Below are 14,958 nucleotides of genomic sequence, written 5' to 3'. Positions count from 1 at the left end.
CATCTAGCTCTTACCTTATTCCTTAATGAACGTCGCAGTGGTTGCAATGACCAGATATGCCGTAATCGTCAAATGTAATGATCTAGAAAAGAAAATACAAGAGCTTAACATAATACAATATCGATTAACTAAAGAATGCGCACAGGTACTACCAAATTATGGTTCCACCAGCACAAACAACTCAAATATCAACACAAGTGTTCCTTGATTGGATAAGTTGATTGGATAATAGGGACATGTTAACCAAAATAAATCTTACCACGTCAATAGAATGGGTACGAATTTCGTCATCAATGATGCTAGCCAACAAGTTCCAGTTCCACACTTTGCCAAAACCATCCTAGTATGTAACCTAACATTATGTTAGCACTTGACATGAAAAAATATGGACTAACATAAGAGAGAAATTTCAAAAGAAACCTGCAAATCTGGATGGTCCAGTATCTTCACTTGCTGCGTTGGGATCTGCATACGATTCAATCAAAGTGAATTTTGGAAAAGACAATAATTTATTCTGAAGCTTCGTACGTACTATAAAACATAATTCATGTATACATACAATTTCAGCACAATTTCATCATCATAATAATTGTGATTCGACAATGATCACTTTTCTCCAACAAATCTTCATTATTGTGATTAATTTTGTTGTCCTAAGTTTTACTATGCGGATTATTTACATAGGAAAACGAAAATTTTCAAATTTTGAATCTATACATTTTTCACAGTAAATTTGTACATATTCGTATTGTATTTTACTAGACGTTTATACAGGGAGACAAAGAGAAAAGATCTAGTGAGAATGACTAAATATATGGGTATTTTGAAAAGATAAATATATGATCGCATCAATCGTTCATACCATTTCATCTGAAATTCAAACACACCAAAAACTATGTTTTAGAAATGAAAACAGAGCAAATCTATATCACGTCATGTATCAGCACAGCTGATTCCTATAGCAGAAGTTGAAATTAATTTCTAAGAGCTCTAAGTTAACACTCATCATGAGATATCATGCACATTATTCGGATTAAATCAACTCGAAAACTATATTCAAGCAACCGACTTATACGATTTTCTTAAGGGTGGTAACGTAAGTATAGCTTGAAAGTGTCACAAATAGTTTGTGGAACCTGCAATAGGAGGAAGTAAACAAGGAATAAAGAATTAGTCATATATATGCACTAGAAATCGAAAAAAAATGATGCTTGTATGCATTCACTATTAATTCACAATTATGCTAAATAAATCGCGATGAGAAAGAACAAGGCAGACGAACCAAACCCATTGGCTGAAATGCTGAGCCATAGCTGCATAACTTTTACGGAGATCTAAGTTAAGCAAGCAATATGATGGTCCGTCTTTTTTAAGTCTGCTAAACAAGATGGATAACCAAATATCTACTGGTCCGATGTACTTGCGTACTATGTTAGGGCTTACCTGAAAATAATGAAAACTTATCATAATATACTTGGGTCAAAATATTATAGTAGTAAAGTCAATCAAGACTTGAAAAAATATGGAACAATAGTTTGGAACTTTTCAGATATGACATACAATTGATTTACAAATGTTGAACTGAAACATCTAAAGCATGAATCTAGATTAAAAATGACTGGGGGTAGCTTACAATCGCCTAGGCCTCGAGGTGTCTCCCTGAAGCATCGTGCAACAACTTTCTGGAATACAAAAAAAAGAACCTTATGTATTGATTGAATAAAGTTAAAGAACTGCCATTCCAATACAATCTTCTTAAATAAAAGAAAAACTAAGAGATGCATTCATCTCAGTGAGCAATCTCACAGCTTGACATGTTGCTCAATGCTACTAGAATTTCCTTAATTTTCAATTGAAACAGATGCACACAACACCGAAACTTCTTTTAATCGACATATGGCCAACAGAGCATAACCTACGAGTTCATCTAGCTCTTATATTACTCCTTGATGAACGTCGCAGTGGTTGCAATGACCAGATATGCCATAATCGTCAAATGTAATGATCTAATAAAGAAAATACAAGAGCTTAACAGAATACAGTATCGATTAACTAAAGAATGCGCACAGGTACTACCAAATTGTGGTTCCACCAGCACAAACAACTCAAATATCAACACAAGTGTTCCTTGATTTGATAAGTTGATTGGATAATAGGGACATGTTAACCAAAATAAATCTTACCACGTCAAAATTAGGAACTATGTATCTGGTATGGAAAGCGTTCACGATAAAATTAGGAGAAAGATATCATTTGCAATGCTTTGCATATAGATGACAAACCAAAAGTCAAAATGCAAACCTTGAGAACCACGGATGCCATGTATAACTCTTATTTTCTAATACTTCCCCTGCCGTCTGCTATGCCTACATTACCAAAAAGTGTTGTAAGGTCTGAGAAAATTCTCAAAACCTAAGAGAAAAATATTCCAAACTAATAACCATCTTTACAATTAATAACTTGGTTATGATCTATGATAGAGCTACATTTCATTATGCGACATATAGATGAAGCTCCATTGTAAAAAATGAAATCCCTCTAACATGAATTAGAAGATCAAAAATTGTAAAAGCCAAAGTCAATTGATCTTATATCCTGTGTCAATTGAATATTATCCTCTAGCCAACAAGGCCTAATGGTTCTGGAAACTAAGTTTGAGTTCTTTTTCACAACCTTGTTAGTTCCAAATTTTGATAATTTAAGATTCAGGTATAACCAAATGTTGTCTGGGGCAAAATTTTATTGGCACATACTGAAAATTGTAAGTACATGTGCAGCATTACCAGTTGACATGCAAAGTATGTGTACATTATGATGCCTGGAAGTCACGTAATTAATCACAGGAGCAAAGAACCTGCGAGTGTGGAACAATAAATTATACATTAATCCCAAATGGATCGAGCACGACAAAGATAGAGAACAAGTCTTCAGGAAAGCATAAGTGGTGCTTGACATCAAATGGGAATACTGAAATTTCAATCTTACATAGACTCATCGTCAGGATGAGCAATAACCACCAAGATATTTCTCTTTCTAGAACTCGCACCTATCACCTATCATTCAAGAAACCAACTATAAACATTTAAGTTTTATATAAACCACATTTATGGATTGCTGAATAGCAGACAGTTTTTTTTCTTGGAGAGTGAAGAAAACAATAATTAAGAAACATATTTTAAAGGGCAAAAACTTGTGTGCATCCTCCCCAGAATTTATTAGTCTCCAATTATGGTTTGATAATTATAATTTGGATTTAATTAGGGCGGAGTGTGCCTCATGTTGAAATGCTGCAATTCATCACATGTCATCTTGCTCATGGACAAAATTCACAAATTACCATCGTTTAAGAATGCTGCTTTTGAGACGGACAGAGATTCTAGAAAAACTTTGCAGAGAGAAGCAAACCAGAGCACTAGCACTGATGAGATTAATGCTATCCATGCCATGTTCGATTCTGAGATAGAATGTAGCCGCAATAAGTCACTGGGGCATTTCGTCGAACAATCTGTACATCAGATTCTTGTGTGAGGCCTGAACAAGAATCAAATAAGGAGAATAGAACATAATAGACCAACAAACACCAAGAACCCTGATAGGCATACCTCAGACATAAGTGTGAATTTCAACAACCAATCATCAACTAGGTTAGGAATGAATTAAATTTTCAATCAATGGTTGAGTGAGCTATTCGTGATATTCCAACAACTTTTCGGCCTAAGCAGAGAAAGACTGACCGAAGAGCCGAGCCTACGGTATTGAGGCGGTGGAGTTCGTCGGGCCACCGTGAGTGGAGAGAGAGAAGATGGGTCGTGGTGGAATGTGGATCTGCTGTTTCAATGACGATTGCAGTCTTGCAGACTTCTCCGACAGCCATTAGTTTTCTCAAATTTCTTTTTCTTTTCATGTTTTATTTTATTTGAATTTGAATATTATATTTTTTGAGCACCGATGAATTATTATATTCCTTTTGTCCATAAAAGAACTTCATACTTTTCTTTTTTGGGACGTTCACAAAAAACACTTTCTATTTATTTTTGGACTATAATTACAATATTTTCTCACCATTCTCAATACACTCAAGTGACTCAACTCAACAACATTTTCCCCGCTCTAAGTACACCCAACAATTTTTTTCTTAAAAATCATATCACTCCACCCTATAAAATTCTTCCATGGACGGAGGGTGTATTTGATTATTATATTTTCTGGAGGTGGGATACAACGCCTATCTTGGCCTTCCTACTTTCTCTTTAAACCAAAAAGGAATCCAATTTGGGTATTTGAAGAAAATTTTATGCTGGAATCAAAGTAAGTTATTTGCGGGGAAAAAGAGGTCCTTATCAAGGCGGGTAGCTAAGGCGGTGCCAACGTTTGCTGTGCAGTGCTTCATAATCCCGGATACTATTTGTGATGATATCCATAAAATATGGGCGGTATTTTGGTGGGGCAATAAGGATGAGAAAATACGTATGCATTAGGCCAGGTGGGAACCCATGTGTGTGCCGAAACAAAAAAGAAGCATGAGGTTCAGGGATTTAAAGATTTGAAACAAAGCTTTAGTGGCGAAACATACTTGGACGATGATTTTGTATCTTGAGTCACTGGTAGCCCGTGTTTTTAAAGCTAAATACATCAAAAATGGTGATTTGATGCAAGCTCATGCTCCCTCGAGATCGTCTTATGTTTTGGCACTCTATTGCCTAGAGCAGATCGATGATTAAGGAGGGCTTGATATGGAAAGTGTGGAATGAAACGGATATGATTGTATTCATAGGTCCAAGGTCTGCATGGGGTTATACAAATTTTTTCTCTGGCGAGCCTTCTCTAATCTAATCCCGACGACGGCCAACCTCTGAAACCATTATGTTCCTACGGATGGAATCTGTGAGTCTTGCCGTGAGGTGCAACAAATATGCCGACAATCACGTTTTTTGGGATGTGATGCAAAAAGCAACAGGGATGCAACTCATGGATATTGCAGAAGTGATCTTGAAGGAATGAGGAAGTGATGAATATGAGTTATGGTGCTACTTATCTGTGCACCAAAAAGCATGGTGCAAAGGAGTTTGTTGAATTGTCGTATGAAGAGACGAGTAAGGCGTATTCGGAAAGCATATGTAGTAGCCAAGCCCACATACTTGACGGATAAATGTTAGGGTGTCTCATTGGGGAAGAAGAAGAAGTGGATTAAGCCGATGCATAGTTGCTTCCGTGTTGACGTCAATGCTTTGTTTTATCTAGATCAGGGGAGCGTATGGGGTGGGAATCATAATTAGAAATCATGAAGGCACAATGGTGTTTTATCTATGACACTCAGCCTATCTCAAGTGCTATGATGGCTGAAATCTTGGCGGTGGTACAAGGGATTAACCCACTACACAACTAACCTTGTGTACACAATTCTCGCGCGACGTGTTAGGCCAGCTCGATGAATCTCGATGAATTAAGAAATAGCATTAACCTGATACAAAATGTGCATAGATAACATTTCATGGATAGTAAACAGTTCATAAAGCATTTGCGAGTTTATATAACTCAAGCATAATTTTTGAAAATAAAGCCCACCTTGATAGGACAAAGCCTGAAGTTCAAATGTAACTCGTCTTGAAAATGCAGTGCTATTCCTCTTGGTCAACTGAGCTTACAAGATAATCTAATCTTAATAGGTCTCGTGATACCGGTCTTAGTTCAAAGTAGGGTAAAGCTTACTAATTTCTAAATCACTATGCCTGGGTTTTAAAACTCACTTTAAAATCTTGAAAATCAATTGCTCGGCTAAGGGCACCAACAACAATATCCTTGCTTGACTTTTGTTAAAAAAATTTAACTTGAAAATATTTTCAATGCTTAAATATTTTTCTTTCAAAATCAGAATATAATTTCATAAATACTTTAATCAAATAATATGTGAGTCATACTTACTATATGCACATAATAGAATTATGATGCATTTTCATTCATCAATTCATGAATCAAGTAATTAATAGTATATATGAAAGAATAACTCTTAATCAATCTAACTTGATTAATCACAAGTCACTTATTAAACTAATGATGATTCTCATCATATACTTAATCAACACAATTAAATGTGTTATGCTATCAAATCTATATTCTATTCAATTGAATAATTCAACTCATTAGTCTCAGCCCATTATTAAAAAGAAAGAAAGCCTTATTGATCATTTGATATAATACCCAAAATATGATTATTAAAGTAAGACCAACAAAAATTAAATTATTCCCAAGAAGAGTAAAATAACAAGCCCAGTTTCCAAAGCCCAAATGAACACTTTCTCTCTCCTTTAATCAATCGGACTTCTCTCTATGTTCACTCTCTCGATCTCTCCAGCGCTGCCGCCTTCTCCTTCTTCCCCGGTGAAGGGCACCGCCTTCGGCCCCCGTCACCACCGGCATCTCCCCCTCTCTAGCTCTCTCCTTCCCTATCTCCCTTGCCGCCTCTTTCTCCTTCTCTATTCCTTCTCAGACCTTCCACCCATAATTCCCCCAAAATTCAGAAACCCTTCTCTCTCAATCTTAGCCCGCGAACAGCCACCGGCCTCTATTCTCATAGCGAGAATCGCCGCCGCCTTCTCCTCTCCTCTGGTCGGACAGCAACGGCCCCACGACCGCCGCCGTTCTGATTCTCACCATCAAAACCCCATCTCCGTCTCTATTTCCAAATCACTCAACAATCACCAGGACTAAGGCTAAGTTCACAATTTTATTTAATATGCACAATGCTTCCTTCTATATCAATTCTCCAACTAAGTGTAAAGATTCAAATTTTATCGATTTGTAAAGTTAGATGCATTATTTTTATAAAATGGATGGTGACTCAAAATTGATTTGCAGGGCTAAGATGAGAAGAGAAGCCAACCTGGAAACCTTGATATTAAAGGTGCATTGCTATTCAGCTGAAACAACTTGCACTTGATCTGGAAACAATTTGAGATTTGAGGAGGACCTCAATGTTGGGAAAATGAGTTGAGAATTGAACAACTAATTGTTGCTGTGAAAGGGTGAAGGCTTTGTATGCATGAAATGAAATAAAAAAATAAAAAAATCTTTGTTTTCTATGTTCAAGTTTCAACTAGGTTCTATAAATGAAAACGTGAGAAAATGAGTAAGTTTTTTTTAGGGGTGAGAAAATGAGTAATTGATTGAGCTATTGAGGTTTAATGGACAATGGGCTAAAAAATAGCATGTCATTGGGATCTCATAGATTCTCTTAATACAAATATAGGTTCACACCTCCATTAATCAGATATCTATATAATAAATAAAACATCAGTTTTACAACTAATATTTTACCGCCAAATTAGTGTTAAATTTGCAATTATAATCATAAAATAAGGGCAATTTATAAACAAATAATTATATAGTTTTCTATCACAGGCCCACTAACTCACCCACTACTAAATACTACTCCCTCCGTCCAACTATAAGTGGCTCAAAACTTTTCGACACATGAATTAAGGAGAAGGTGTAAATGTGGGTAAATTTTATGCCACACCTAGGTGTCCAACACTCCTATTCCCGATGCGCCATGTGGCGCTTTTCATTTAATCAATTTATCTTTTTCTTTTGTAGTTTTGAGTTAACTCCGTTTATGGATTCCGTCTAGCACTTAATTGATTCTTGGGAACCGTGATGTCATGACATCAGAATTCGGCAAAATTTGTTACCGAAACACTCGGCAAGCATGACACATGCTTAATTTTCCGCGCCATTTTCTGAATTCCAATTTTTTGGGGGATCAAAACATGACTTTTGGGTTTACTTTCTTCGATTTTCTTCCACACGAAGTCTGAGCTGATTCTGAAGCTCTTCATTTTTCTTAAATGAAAATTTATATTGTAAGCTCGATTTTTCTATTGTGAAGTGTCCATATTCAAGCTATTTGAAGCTCTATTGTAAGGTTATGTTTCTTTTCTAGTTTTGACGGATTATTTGTGAATTTTGTTCATTTTTTAATCATTTATTTTTATTCTTCTTATATGAAAATTGAAATTGTAAGCTCGATTTTTCTATTGTGAAATGTCCATATTCAAGCTATTCTAAGCTCCATTGTAAGTTACGTATTTTTCTAGTTTTGACGGATTATTAGTGAATTTTGTTCATTTTATTTGTTTATTATGTATTTTTAGTTTGATAATATCATATTTTTATGTTGTTTTTTTGTGTGTGTTATTGAATATCATAATTATCGATTTTGGCAAGTACATATTTCGGCAAAGTTTTGTTTTTAATTCGAAAAGTGTCTTTTTGTAATAGTATCATAAATTTAAATATTGGTAGAGTTTTGACAGTTTTTCATTTCGGCAAGTACATATATAGGCCTGTTTTTTTATTGAATAAAAATATGCCGATATTGGCAACTCAATATTTTGGCTGAAGTTTACTTTTTAACTCGGCATGAAACTTGTTTTAATGGTATGACGTAATGTTTTCGTATTATGAATCACTTTTGTAACATTTTAGGTTAATCATGGAATTTGATTTGAATGAGCCTCCTTTTGATGATGTTGGCTTTGAAGACGAAGTATTGGTTACTGATGAACCATATGTAGAAGAACCTATTATTGAAGATGTAGCAAGGGATGAAGATGTTTAAGCTGGTGAGCAAAATTTGAAAGATGAGATTCAAAATTTGAATGATGAAGATTTTGACTTGGTGGATGAATTTGAGAAAAAAATTAGAACCAGGGTTCCCCGTGAAAGATCCTGATGTTGCTCACTTTATATATTGTGAGTATGGAAGACTTAAGGGCTTTAGTGTGACAAAATGTACACAAGGTTACTTTGGTGGTACTAGAGTATGTTGTTACAAAGAATTTTTTGTTGTTGGCATGGGAAGAGTGAAGCGAAACCATTAAATGGAAGGCTGCCAACTTTCAAGAAGCAAGTTCGGAAATCTTTGTGTACGGCAAGGCTAAGGGTGTCACGCAAGATGGAGGGGCAATGGAAAGTTTCTTCTTTCTACAAACAGCACAATCATGATTTGTTTCCCAGTGAGCAGTCCTATTTGCTACGTTCAGCACGTAATTTGTGAAAGACTAAGAAAAGTTTGATAGAAGCGATGAACTCAGCAGGCATTAGCGTTGCTAGGGCTTGTAGATTCATGGAGAAGGAGTCTGGTGGTCCTAAAAAATGGCGGTTTTACGAGGAATGATGCATATAATCATATAAATAGCCTTAAGATGAAGACAAAAGTGGAGAATGATGATGCAAAGTGGCTTGTTCAATATTTTACGTCGAAGGCAAATAGCGAGTCATTTTTTTATCGGAACTTTCAACTAGATGATGATGGCCACCTTATGAATTTTTTTTTCAGAGACTCGCGCCGCTCCTTGGATTATGAGTATTTTGGCGACGTCTTATCGGTGGATAGTATGTATCGAACAAACAAGTACAAGCTTGTTTGTGTTCCATTTGTTAGTGTCAACCACCACTTGAAGAATGTTTTGTTTGGCCTAGGGTTTTCATCAGATGAAACAACCCGATCGTATGAATGGTTGTTCACTACTTTTTGGACCAACATGTCTGCCAAAGAACCAGAGGTTATTTTTACCGATCAATGTCAATCTCTTATGAATGCAACTGATTCCGTATTTTTGACTTTTAGTTATCATCTTTGCCAATGGAATATGAACCAAAACGCGCCATCTCATTTCGGCAAATTGAACGGGAGTGCTACTTTCAAGAGAGCTTAGTTTCATTGTATAAATGGATGTGATACGGAGATCAAATTTGAAGAGGCTTGGAAGGCTATGATTCATGAGTATGGCCTCGGTAAGAAATAGATGGTTTAATACCATGTATGGATTGAAGAAAAGATGGTCGTCTGCTTTTACAAATCACAGATTTTGCGCCGGGCTACATGCAACTTCACGGAGTGAGGTAACAAACAAAGTTCTGAAGACTATTTGTAGTGTGTCACACCCCAAATCTTGAATGAATAAACTATAATCGAGGTGCGACCAAAATCATAGAAATAAACAAGGGGAGAACCTTGTGAAATTCAAATAATAGGATAAAAAGTCGGGCAGCGCCCTTTGAATGAAGAAAGATAGAAATCGAGTGATACTAATCAATTAACAACATTCTAAACCTTAGGATCACAAGTTTGGTTTCATGCTTCTGATAACCAATGTTAAATAACATAGTACCAGAAGTTTAGAGTCTAAGCTCGATAAGGAACATAATTCAGAATTTAACATAAAAGTCTTAAGTTAGAGAAACAAAGGACAATAAGAGCTAGTGCAACAGCGGAAGATAAAATACGGAGTTGAACCCTAGCCTCAGCTCTGCCCCGTCAGCACCGACCAATCAATCTGAAAAACATTTGAAAGTATTTCTGGGCTAAGTACTAATGTACTTAGTGAGATAACATTTTATAAACATTTCATAAATCATAAGAGCAGTTTATCAAATTATACTTGACATGACTTAGAAGGTTTTAAATTGAAATAACTTCTAAGCATGTTAAAATATTTTATTATATTGCGCGCAATTGTCACACTTCCTTTCCGTTACTCGCTATGATCACGGACCTTTTAGCCACCGACGGATCCATTACTCCTGCTAACTTGAACTGAGGGCGTAACCCAGCCAAGTTCCCATTTGGGACCCAATGCTCCGGAACACATCCCGTCGAGCACTCTTATAACGCCTCATACATGATTAGTGCCCGAATGGAGATCAATCCACCGAGTCAGCTAATAGGTGTACACAATTCTCAAATAACGTGTTAGGTCAAGAGAGAACCTCGATTGATTAACTTATGCGAGCTTTAAACAGAGCAAAGTGCACAAAAATATCTTATCGGATAAACAGTTTTCATTTCATTGAAACATTTAAGCTCAATAGCTAAATCATACATTTGTAAAATAAGCCCACCTGATTAGGCAAAGCCTGTCGTTTAATCTTAACTCTGAATCGGAATAGCAGTGCTAGTCCTCACGATCCACAAAGCCTACAATAAATCTATAATCTTAATAGGTCTCCTGAATCTAATCTTAAGTCATAGTGAAGTGCTTATCATCCTATGATTCACTTAGCCGGGTTTTCATATTTTAATAAATAAATAATTGAAAAATAAATTTTTAGTCAAGAACACCAACAATATCCTTATTCGATTTTTCTTAAATAATTGAATTAATAATAAAACCAATTTAATCATAAATGATTCTATGTAAAATGTTTGATGCTAAATTAATTCATGCTTTAACTCACATAATTAAATAAATATATTTAACATATGCACATAATAAGAAAATACTATTATGCAAACTTTTTCTAAAAATAATTAATTAAACTCTAATAAAGAGTTAAATTAATAAATCAATTAAACAAGTCCAACAATTAAATGGAAGCCCATATTTTTATTTCAAAAATTCGCAGCCCAAATAAAAGTAAATAGCAGTCCGCCATTTAACAAATTACCCAATCCAAGTTTTCAAAAACAAATTCGGCCCAAAGGCCCACTCTTAAACCCAAACCCTCACCCTTCTTCTACAACCTAAGTCACGCACACACACACACAAACAATGCTGATCTCTCTCTCTCTCTCTCTCTCTCTCTCAATCCCTGCCGACTCCACACACTCACCACCCTCTCGCTACCTCACCAAACTCCGGCCGCCGCGCCGCCTTCTTCACCGGCGAGACAGCCACCGGTCAACCTATTTCTCTGGACTCCGCAGTCGACGGTAGCAGCAGCGAAGAGCCGGCCACCACCGCTCTTCTCTCATCTTCTCCGCCGCCGGCCACTGACTCCTTCGTCCTCTCCCTCTGATCTCCCTCTATCGTCTCTCACCTCTTCTTCCCCCAGAAACAGAACACACACACTGAACACAGGTACTGCGCCGCTCCCCGGCGATAGCAGCCACCGTCGCCCGTATATCAGGCGACAACACCACCTCCAACCCTAGATCCCCAAATACCAGACCCCACTCCGGCGACCGTGCCCTAGCTCCTGCCTCTCTCTTCCGTTTGTTCAGCTCGGAGCCACCGCCGACCGTACCGCCCCCATCTCCCTCTGACTTCCGACGAACGACAGCGAGAAGCCGTCGTTGCCCTCCCCTCTACTCTCGACTCTCATGACAGCAACAGACACACCACAAGTTCAACAAAAGATCTCTCTCAAGTACACACTCAACATTCAACAGCCAAAACCAAGACTCAAGTTTGAAATTACAGTTTATAAGGCTAGTTCTATACATGCTTGTCCACTACTTGTATTCTAAATTGTATACACATTTCATAAAGTTCATACGTTGTAAAAATTGATGTGTTGGTTTGAATGAAAGAATGAGTTGTTGTACTTGGGAGAATTGGCATAAAGAGAAATGGGGTTGGGTTTGGACTAAGGATTAAATGCTAAATATATATACCAATTAACCTTAACTAAAAGGCCCAAATAAAAATTATCAAGCCCAACACAATTAAATAGTTAAAATTCAACATAAACTTAAATTAAATTATGTACAAATAAATACTTAATCATAGAGATAAATCACATATGATCACTTTAAATAATATGAAATGCATAAAGATTTGAATAGATGAATTTTTCAAACGATTTTGTAAATCATTTGGTTGGCAATAAAAATAAATTTATTTTATTTCTCCGGCGTAAATCGTTTAATCTAAGTTTAAAATAATGAGGTTTTTGCAAATAAAATCACGAACAATTTTGAATTTGCAATTTTAACGCTACTTTTGAGGTGTGGCGAATTAAATCATAACCTTTTCAATTTTTGCAATTTCCCCTCAATTTTTTTCCGACCACCGAAGTGATGAGTTGGAGCTTATGTGGATTATTTTTTTTCCACGTAATTAATTTCTGACTAAGATTAAAATAAAATCAAAACCTAATTCTTTTATTTTTCTTCTTTTTCGTCGAACTTATTTCAGTATCCCCCATTTCCTTAAACTAGTACGCCCTCCCGTACGATGCACGGCCACGATATATTTATTTATTTTTAAAATTTGAAATTATGTAAAAATATTATTATTTATGAATCAAATTAATTACTAACGAAAATATATTAATTTAAATATTAGTATTTGATTTAAAGTAGTGTATAGTAATAATTTTATCAACTTAATGAGTAGGAGTATAATATTAAGTTCAATGAGTATTGTATAATAATAATTAAATTTACCGAAAGTTTTTTGTTATCGATTATTATTTTCTATTAAAATTAAAATTAATAAATACTTTTATAATATTGTCTCGATATTTGTTGATAATTGTGCATTATATTTTTTAACTAATATTTTTAATTGAAATATTTTTCTGTATGCTTTGATAAAATAATTCAACAAATAAATAATTATGTTTTTTTAATCAAAAGAGAAGAGAAGATATATAAATTTTGTAGGAGAAAGAGATACAAATAGAAATAATATAATAACAAAATAAGGAGAAAGAGAAAAAAAATAAAGAATATTGTAAAAGAGATAGGAGGGAGAAAAACAATCACTTTAAAATTTTAAATTATAATAAACTATTTATTTCAAATTCATATTTAATGAATTTTAAATCAAATTTAAGATCTTGTCATAATGTTTAACTTAAGATACACATCAAATATATTTTTATAAAAGACGAACAAGAAGTAAAATAAAAGAATTAGGTTTTGATTTTATTTTAATCTTAGTCAGCAATTTAATCTTAGTTAGAAATTAATTACGTGGGAAAAAAATAATCCACATAAGCTCCAACTCATCACTTCGGTGGCCGGAAAAAATTGAAGGGGACGAAATTGCAAAAATTGAAAAGGTTATGATTTAATTCGACACACTTCAAAAGTCACGTTAAAATTTGCAAATTTAAAATTGTTCGTGATTTTATTTGCAAAAACCCCTAAAATAAATTATAAACTAAATAGAAATGAGCGGGGTATTACATGCGAGCACATCCTTGCATGATTTTGTGTTTAAGTTTGATGAAATTCAAATTGAATGGAGGCGTAAAGAAAGTGAAGAGCATGCACTATGTATAGGAATGTCTGGGCTATATGTGGATCACAATGAACTAATGAAGAATGCAGCTAAAGTCTTGACGAGAAGTGTTTTTCGTAAATTTGAGCATGAGGCCAATCATTCTTTGAATGTGGATATAATCAAAGGTCCATCAAAGTATGATTCGGATGACCTTGAATTCATTTTGTCCTCGGGTTGTGTTGGTGGGAAGCGGAGGACATATTCAGTTCAACAAGGAAAATTATCCTTCTACGTGCACTTGTCGCATATTTGACACTGCGGGATATTTGTGTTCTCACATTTTCAAGATATATTATCTTATGAATGTGAAAAACATTCCTAAACAATATTTGTTGAAGAGATTTTCTCGGGCTGCCAAGGAAAGAATCTTGACGAATGTTAGTTTCGGCATTGGTGTTCCCAATGATTTCGACTTACAGAGCATAAGCTACGAGTTCATCTAGCTCTTACCTTATTCCTTGATGAACGTTGCAGTGGTTGCAATGACCAGATATGCCGTAATCGTCAAATGTAATGATCTAGAAAAGAAAATACAAGAGCTTAACATAATACAATATCGATTAACTAAAGAATGCGCACAAGTACTACCAAATTATGGTTCCACCAGCACAAACAACTCAAATATCAACACAAGTGTTCCTTGATTGGATAAGTTGATTGGATAATAGGGACATGTTAACCAAAATAAATCTTACCACGTCAATAGAATGGGTACGAATTTCGTCATCAATGATGCTAGACAACAAGTTCCAGTTCCACACTTTGCCAAAACCATCCTAGTATGTAACCTAACATTATGTTAGCACTTGACATGAAAAAATATGGACTAACATAAGAGAGAAATTTCAAAAGAAACCTGCAAATCTGGATGGTCCAGTATCTTCACTTGCTGCGTTGGGATCTGCATATGATGCAATCAAAGTGAATTATGGAAAAGACAATA

The 14,958-nt window shown here is 35.3% G+C and overlaps 1 long non-coding RNA gene and 1 pseudogene across 1 annotated transcript; one reads left to right on the top strand and one right to left on the bottom strand.

The window, feature by feature from the left end:
• Window positions 1-22: 22 nt before the first annotated feature.
• Window positions 23-14,922, bottom strand: LOC130991013 (uncharacterized; annotated as a pseudogene).
• LOC130989859 (uncharacterized) lies at window positions 3,057-4,000 on the top strand. The gene is made up of 2 exons (XR_009090765.1): window positions 3,057-3,644; window positions 3,723-4,000. It is a non-coding gene; the product is annotated as an uncharacterized LOC130989859 (long non-coding RNA).
• Window positions 14,923-14,958: the final 36 nt, after the last annotated feature.

The sequence above is a fragment of the Salvia miltiorrhiza genome, chromosome 6 (genome assembly GCF_028751815.1).
Source record: "Salvia miltiorrhiza cultivar Shanhuang (shh) chromosome 6, IMPLAD_Smil_shh, whole genome shotgun sequence".
Taxonomy (NCBI): domain Eukaryota; kingdom Viridiplantae; phylum Streptophyta; class Magnoliopsida; order Lamiales; family Lamiaceae; genus Salvia; species Salvia miltiorrhiza.
The sequence above is the reverse complement of the archived record's forward strand: the minus strand, read 5'-3'. Positions and strand labels throughout refer to the sequence as shown.